Source organism: Cyprinodon tularosa, unplaced genomic scaffold (genome assembly GCF_016077235.1).
Source record: "Cyprinodon tularosa strain WSP-4 unplaced genomic scaffold, ASM1607723v1 ctg90, whole genome shotgun sequence".
NCBI lineage: Eukaryota > Metazoa > Chordata > Actinopteri > Cyprinodontiformes > Cyprinodontidae > Cyprinodon > Cyprinodon tularosa.
Window position 1 is genome coordinate 401,775 of NW_024039674.1, and position 7,656 is coordinate 409,430.

The following is a 7,656-nucleotide window of genomic DNA, read 5'->3' on the forward strand; positions in this document are numbered from 1 at the left end:
GTGTGGTTCTTTGACTTCCTGTTGTTTTGTTTCTTGTCTCTTTGATGCTGTCTTTCTGATAACCCCTTTTTCCAAGGTATTCTTTCCCTGTTATTCCATAATTAGTTAATCATTAGTTTACCCTCTCAATTCAGCAGCCTGGAGATTTTCTCAGTGTCAGGCTCAGAACTGAAGGATCCAGTATTCAAGGCAAACAAACGATTTATCAGAACGTTTATTGAAAACTGAATCGTTGTGAGTGGCGCCGACATCTAAGGCACAAACCGCTGCAGGTGGAGACAGCAGGTTAGTGCACACGTCTTTCTGGAAGTGGATGATCACAAAAGAGTGAGTCACTAACATGGTCTGATAGTTCAGTTCAGAATCCAGCGGTAGAGGATGGTTCCGGCCGGCTGGCTATGTAGCGATTGCGGCCATTGCAACACATAGAGTCCCAGACGCTGATGTACCGGTAGCAGGCAGGAGATCAGAACCGAGCAGACAGATGTAGGGAGGATGATCCAGTGGGTGAACCCAAAGCCGATGTCGGTACGTGGTTGTTTGTCAAAGCCAGGAAGGCCAGAGATACAATGAGGTGCCGAAGGAGAATCCAAGTCGGATTCAGGTCACAGTTCCAGGTACAGTACAAAATGGGGCTGAGAGGCTGAACCAAGGCAGGCAGACTCAGTGGTTGGGAAACAGTTCCAGTCCACAAAAACAGCCATGAGTCAGAAGACAGGTCAGGCAAACAGATCAGACGGGAACAGAGGTCAGCCAAATAGGTCAAGATCAGGCAGTCAGAACACAGGAACGCTAGAAAAAGGCTCACCAACGGGTTGAAAATAATATGGCACTGATGACTGGTCTAAAGGCTGATTAAATAGACAGTAATGCAGATGGATCAGATGAGTGGGTTATGAGAACTGGGCTAAGCTAAGCAGGTGTGTGAAATGAGTGATCAGACCAGACATCAGTGCTGTGATCATTTTTGCGACACTTTTTTGCATCTCTTATGCAATCCCATCTGTTTGAATTCTATTATCGTTCTTGGTATTTTAAGCTCTCTTTTTAGTTAATCCATTATTGGACCCTGACGTTTTCCATCTCAGTCCTTTATGCATCTGCATAACAAACTTTCAGTTATTATTGAAGACTCACCTCATCTTGAAACTGCTTTTTTCCTCATTGAAATTGGATCATCATCAAATAAGAAAATACAACATACATACATGTGGTAATAAATACCAGTGTTTTAAAAAAGACAAAAAAAATGAAGGCATAATAAAATAATAAGGAACACCAATATCTAGATATCCTTTATCTTACTGATCAGAAAGAAAAGACTTATAAGGAAATCTCGATTATGCGTCAGAGGTCATGAAAACACAATGAGTTTTCCTAGGATTTGGTCTGCCATGGACATAGCCTGGTCTCTACTGTGCACAAATTTAATTGAGAAGCATCTGCTACCCTGACCCAGGAAACCCTCCCAAAAATGCATAAAGTTAAAAGGTCAGAAAATAAGGAGCCAAGCTGGCTTTACAGATAGGGGCCAAGAAATGTTTGCAAAGGCCCATATAAATGTTTCTCAGAAGGACGGATTGATGGCAGCATGTTTGCCATATGTGTTTAACACTGGTGCCAGACTTATTAGTAATCCTGCTGTCAATACTTGTAACACAAAACAGCCCTCTTTTCACAACATGACAGCACGCAGTATGTTCCTGTAACATTGCAGAAGCTTGAAGTATTCAGATCCTTCTTTAAATTATCTTAACTGTTGTTGGTTGTCTTCTCTTATGCATCCTAAATCTTAACTATACTACTCTTTCACAGAATTTAGGGTTTTTTCTGACCTGATTTGGTCTTGTAGAGATAAAGAATTTGAAATCCCTGCCAGTATTTTTTTATAGTGTCATAGAAGAGTTCTTTTGATGTTTTAAGTATTCTTACTTTTTTTGAGGTCATACATAAATCCATTTGGTTTCGCTAAAAAAAAACCTGATGACAAAAAGAGCAAGTGACCATAAAAATTATAGAAAGCACACTGTGGAGAAGGTGAAAGCATTTAAAATGCCTTCACTTCAAATAGCAGTTTAACTGAAACCATCGCTGACCGACAGGTTGTTACCGAGCCTTGTGTTTGTCAGGGTCATTGTCTGCTGTTACACACAATCCTTCAGAGATGGATTAAACATGCAACACTGCAGTCAGTGGAGGCAGAAGGGAGTTTGTGAAAAAATGTCAGAAGAAGTGAGACAATAAAAAGAGGAAAATTATAGGTATAAAATAAAGGATTAAAGAGATAACAAAGATAAAAATACAGTTAAACCTTTAATGATTTTAGTTTTATTTCATTATTCAATCAATAAACATTTGCATGTTTGTGGTAAGAAATTTGGACTTAGGTTTTTGAGCCTTAATATTCAAGAAAATTAAAGTACAGCTCAAGTTCAGTAATCCAACAGCTGCTGGATAGAAACTCTTTCTGAGTCTGGTGTTTTTGTTCTGGATGCTCCTCAGCCGTCTGCCTGAGAGGAGAGGCAGGAAGCATATGTTGTACATGATGGGTGGAGTCCTTAATGATGCGGAGCACCCTCCCCTTCCATCTTCATATGCAGACTTCTGAGACAGAGCTGCTTACTACAGTCTTCTGTTCCGCCTTAACCCGCTTCAGCAGAGCTATCCTCCCAGCAGCGATGCAGCTGAGAGCACCACACAGGGATGGAAGCGATTAGGGTGATACTTGTCACCTTTGAAATCCATCACCATCAAGTCTGCTTCACATGGATATATAGGTGGTAGAGACTATCCTGCATTGCCCTGAAGAAAGACCCAATAGTGGTTCCCGGTAGCTTTGGTAGAGCAATAGACTGACAGTATCACAAATCAGCTTCAAGACCTGGCATGATTTTCAACATATTCATATTATTTCATCTAAAAAAGATTGTGAGAAAAAAAGTGTTTGTTGCAAAAAAAAAAAAAAAAAAAAAGCTAATTAATCATGTTTAAAAGTCCCCAAAAAGTTTAAAAATCTCTGAATTTTAATGTTCATGGATGTTGGTGTTATTTCCATGACTGCAACAAACTCATTCAGACTTTTTTAAATAATATGTAACGTTAACCTGTAGTTTTGTCTTACATAGTGGTGTCTTACCAACGTAACCAAGAGTAGTAAAAGGTTTACGGAAGCCCAAGAGATAAAACCATGAGTAATCAACTATCACAAAACAACTTTTTTTAATTGTTTGCATACTGTATAGTGCATTTTAAGATATTATAGTGCATTAAGTAATTTCTGTGAGTGGTGAATTTTCCATGCATTTTAGACAATTGTTTTAAACTCTCTGTAAACTAGATAGGAAGGATATGTTACTTTGTTGTGCTTACAGTATAAGCAGAAAAGGAAATTGGAAACTATTTATTAAGATAAATTTCTAGTAACAAGGTAAAGTATATGTAATATAACTTGGGCTGAAACTATTAATTGTGATTAATCTATTATTGAAATAATCGTCAACTGTTTTAGCAATTGATTAATCTTTAACTGGAGTATGGAGATTCTAAAACAGGCATTTAGCTGATAGAGCAATCCACTTAGAGCAGTAATTATGCCTAGATTGTAAAAAAAAATATAAAGATTTTGTATTTAAGATTTTTCTTTAAATCTCTGTCAAAGTGCTCTATCCAGATCTCGTCAAGTGGAAAAGTTTTAGTTATACCTGATTTAATTGAGCAAATAATCTTCAAGAAACCTTTAGCTACCTGATTATTTATCGATGAATGAAAACAATAATTGACAGACTGATTGAATTGCAAAATAATTGTTAGTTTCAGCCATAAATATAACCACACAAGCAAAAGAAAAGATTAAAATACTGTACAACTGAACCGTTTATTTATGTCAGCCAATTACAAAAATGCAGCTTTGTGTTTTTAAAAATGAGGCACTTCTGTCAAACCAGCTTAAGAATGTACAATTTTAGGTCAGTTAATATAAATGCATAAGGATTTTTATTAAGAGAATGACAAGAATAATTTTAAATGTTCTTATTATCTTTGCCAAAAATGTCTAAAAATAGAAGCTGCGTTTACATGTACATAAGTAATCGGACTAAAAATGAATCATGTAAACCTGTCAAGTAGAATATTCTCATTGGATTCAGCCAGATTATGGTGAAATTCCTCTCCACTGTCGCTATGGGCATTCCTTAGTGTGAAAGATTGCCTTCGAGTCAATGAGTCGATGCAATCAACTGGTTTTCCTTAGATGGAAAACTTAGAATCAATTTGACTGTATGATCTGGTAGAATTGTATAGTGCCTTGAGATGATATGTGTTGTGAATTGGCACTATATACATATACTGAATTGAAATTTTAATCTGACTGAGAGAGTGATTTATATACATTGACAATCAGGTCGACATGCATGTTAATGTTTGTAAGGATAAATTAATGTTGAAAGGGGCAAGCTAATGTATGTGCACATGTGCACCCCGTGTTAAATTATGTTTTTCCACTTTGAGCGGCTAGAACAAGCAAAGAAAATCTTTATCTTCACCTTTTAATGTGAAAAAAGAAGAAAAAGAAGCTAATGCTATGGTTTTTATTTTACTTTATGAATTATCTCTCAGTTTTTTATTAAATTTTAATCAAGATAGATAAAAAGCGTTATTGTACCTCCTAGCAGCAGTTCTCATTTTTTTATCAGAAAAGCAAACACAATCAACAAAAAATATCCCTTATTTCCAAATAAATACTATTGTTAGCATTTTTCATGTTTAGCAGCATTTAGCAGATTTTTAATAAATAAAGAAGTCCAATGAACGGTCCAGTGAGTCACCAACAAACAAATTGAGGTATATTACACAATATGCATGAACTAAAATCTCATTTACAATTGAAACAGCACTTTGTGTAAAACGTCCACCAATAATAACAAGTAAAGAAATCAAAGACTCAAAAATACTTTTATCAATCTCAGTCTTTTAACAAATAGGATATTTAACTCCTTTAAAATAAAGACAGTTATTGTATGTTTACACATAAATACAAGGCAAATGTCACAAAATACAGGGAAATAAATAAGGCAGTTATTTACTCTCCTTTGCAACGCAGAACAAATACCCATTTGTTAAAATAAATGTAAGGTTCAACACATTTAAAGGAGTTAAGGCATGGCCTGTCTTTAATTGCAAAGAAGAGCATCAGTGTTTAATAATTCAGTTTTAAAACAAATATCCAAACTTAGAAAGTAAAGTCTTGGATTGATATTTGAATCACTGATTAATAGCAATACCATTAGCAACATTTCATCTTCTGTACTAATGAAGAATTGTTTCACTAAAATTTTGACCATGGGATTTGTGTTAAGATTTAAACATGTCACACAAGCAGAAGTCTACAAATAAGAACAATTGCCACTACAGCAAGTATGGTAGGCCAAGAGTGCCACAAATTTAATAAATTAAAAATCAAGTTCATCTCTATTTGTAAATGTGAAAATAATAATGTAGCTCAAGAGGAATGCAATCTTTTTTTTTTAATATAATTAAATTGATTCTTGTTACAGGAAAGTCAATCACAGTAAGTCTGATTTGTGATGTGTAGCTGATGTTCTCTAGCAGAGGAAGCCAAAAAGTATATTTAAAACTTCATATTATAAAGCTGAATATGACCAAATATTGGATTAGAATTTTTATTAGATTATCCATTTAATTAATACATTAATGTATCATTCAAGACTAATTTGGATATATAATAATGACATTTAATAGATTTTCGTGTGGTGGTTGTGGGGGATTGGCTGGGTAAAGAATAATGAATGTCATTAGTAGGGGGCTATATCCAGTCATCTTGCCCCAGGGCCAACCAAGGTTGTCAGTTTGCATATGATAAATCAACACAACGGAGCAGTGTGTCGTGGAACTCCCGTTTCATAACCAAATATCTAAAATCTACAGGTAACAAAAAAACTCAATAATTTTAACATTTTTATTCATGTTTTCATATTGATTTGGGGCTGGGTTTAGGTAAGGTCAGTCTAACACATCTAGCACATTCTGCTAAAAGTCTGGCATACTCGCATACCAGGATTTAAGGATTCCCCTGTATTTAGCTCCACCCATCTTTCCCTCAACTCTGCACAGCTTCCTATGACAGCTAAAAAAATAATGCCCTCAACATGCTGCTGCCATCACCATGCTTCACGGTGCCAAATGTTCTGGGTGATTACGTAGTTGTCGGTAGCCCATTTTCTCTCAAAATTCTCCCTTTATTCGTCCAAATTTTGGCGGCTTCTCCCACATCTTTATGGTGCTCCCTGCAAGGCTTCCTGCAAACTTCATACAGGATATCTTACAGTTTTCTCTCAACAGTTACTGAGACTAAACTTTTCACTCCATTACCCAATGGAAAGACTTTACTGGATTCTCTGTGGGGCTTTATAGCTTCAAAGGGGTCTAAATATATATGTCTGATAAACAAAAGCTTTTTTTTATTTTATGTGCATCATCCATTTCTACTTTTTAGTTCCATCACTTAAAATTCCACTAGAATATACAGAAAATAGGTTAGTGTTGGTATCTTCTGAAAATGCTGATAGGTTTAAGAAGGAACATATTTTCCAAGGCACTGTATCTATAATAATCTGTTATATTGTTTAAATTAGCAAGATGCTTCTTTCCTGAATCAGAGAGAAAGACAGGTTAAGGTTAAGAGGTTAAGAGGACTCACACACTGACATAGGAGTCCTTGACATAACCAGGAAACTTTGATAGGCAATGGAAGAAGCCAAGGCCCTTAATCAATAATCACAAAATAGATAATATTCATTCAGGTTAAAAAGTTAATATTATCATTGTTTTCCTGATTACAAAATATAATAAAGACATCCATGGTTTGTGGAATCTATCACGGAATTCCATTTAGTTGGGAAGCATACATTTAAACGTAAAGAGGGAGAATTTTTTAACACAAAAGGAACCTTTAAATAAGATTATTGTAATAAAAAAACAAAAATCAAATGCTTGTTTGAACATCGAAGCATTGAATCACACCACTAAAAACCAGACTGCAGGATCCGTATATTTGCAAAGCCAAATAGTGTTACCTCTTGGATATTCACTTACAGATATTTGAGGAATCAAACTGGTCAGCATGTACTATATATTAAATTACACACAACTTTACATCCAACTAATGAAAAGAAACAAAGTTAATAAAAATATGTATATTCCTATTGTTATATTGTTTAAATATCTGAGGCATGTCAGAAATATATATATATATATATATATATATATATATATATATATATATATATATACATATATATATATAAATATATATATATGTATATATATATATATATATATATATATATATATATATACATATATATATATATATATATACATATATATACATCTTTATATATATATATATATATATATATATATATATATATATATATATATATATATATATATATATATATATATATATATATATATATATATATATATATATATATATATATATATATATATATATTAATGTTATTTAAGAGTTATCTACTGTAATTTGCAAATTAACTGCTGTGGCCTTTCTCTTCTTGACTCAGGCTGGGATTTTGGCAATTGTGATGCTTTACAAAAGTATTTATACAGTACTTG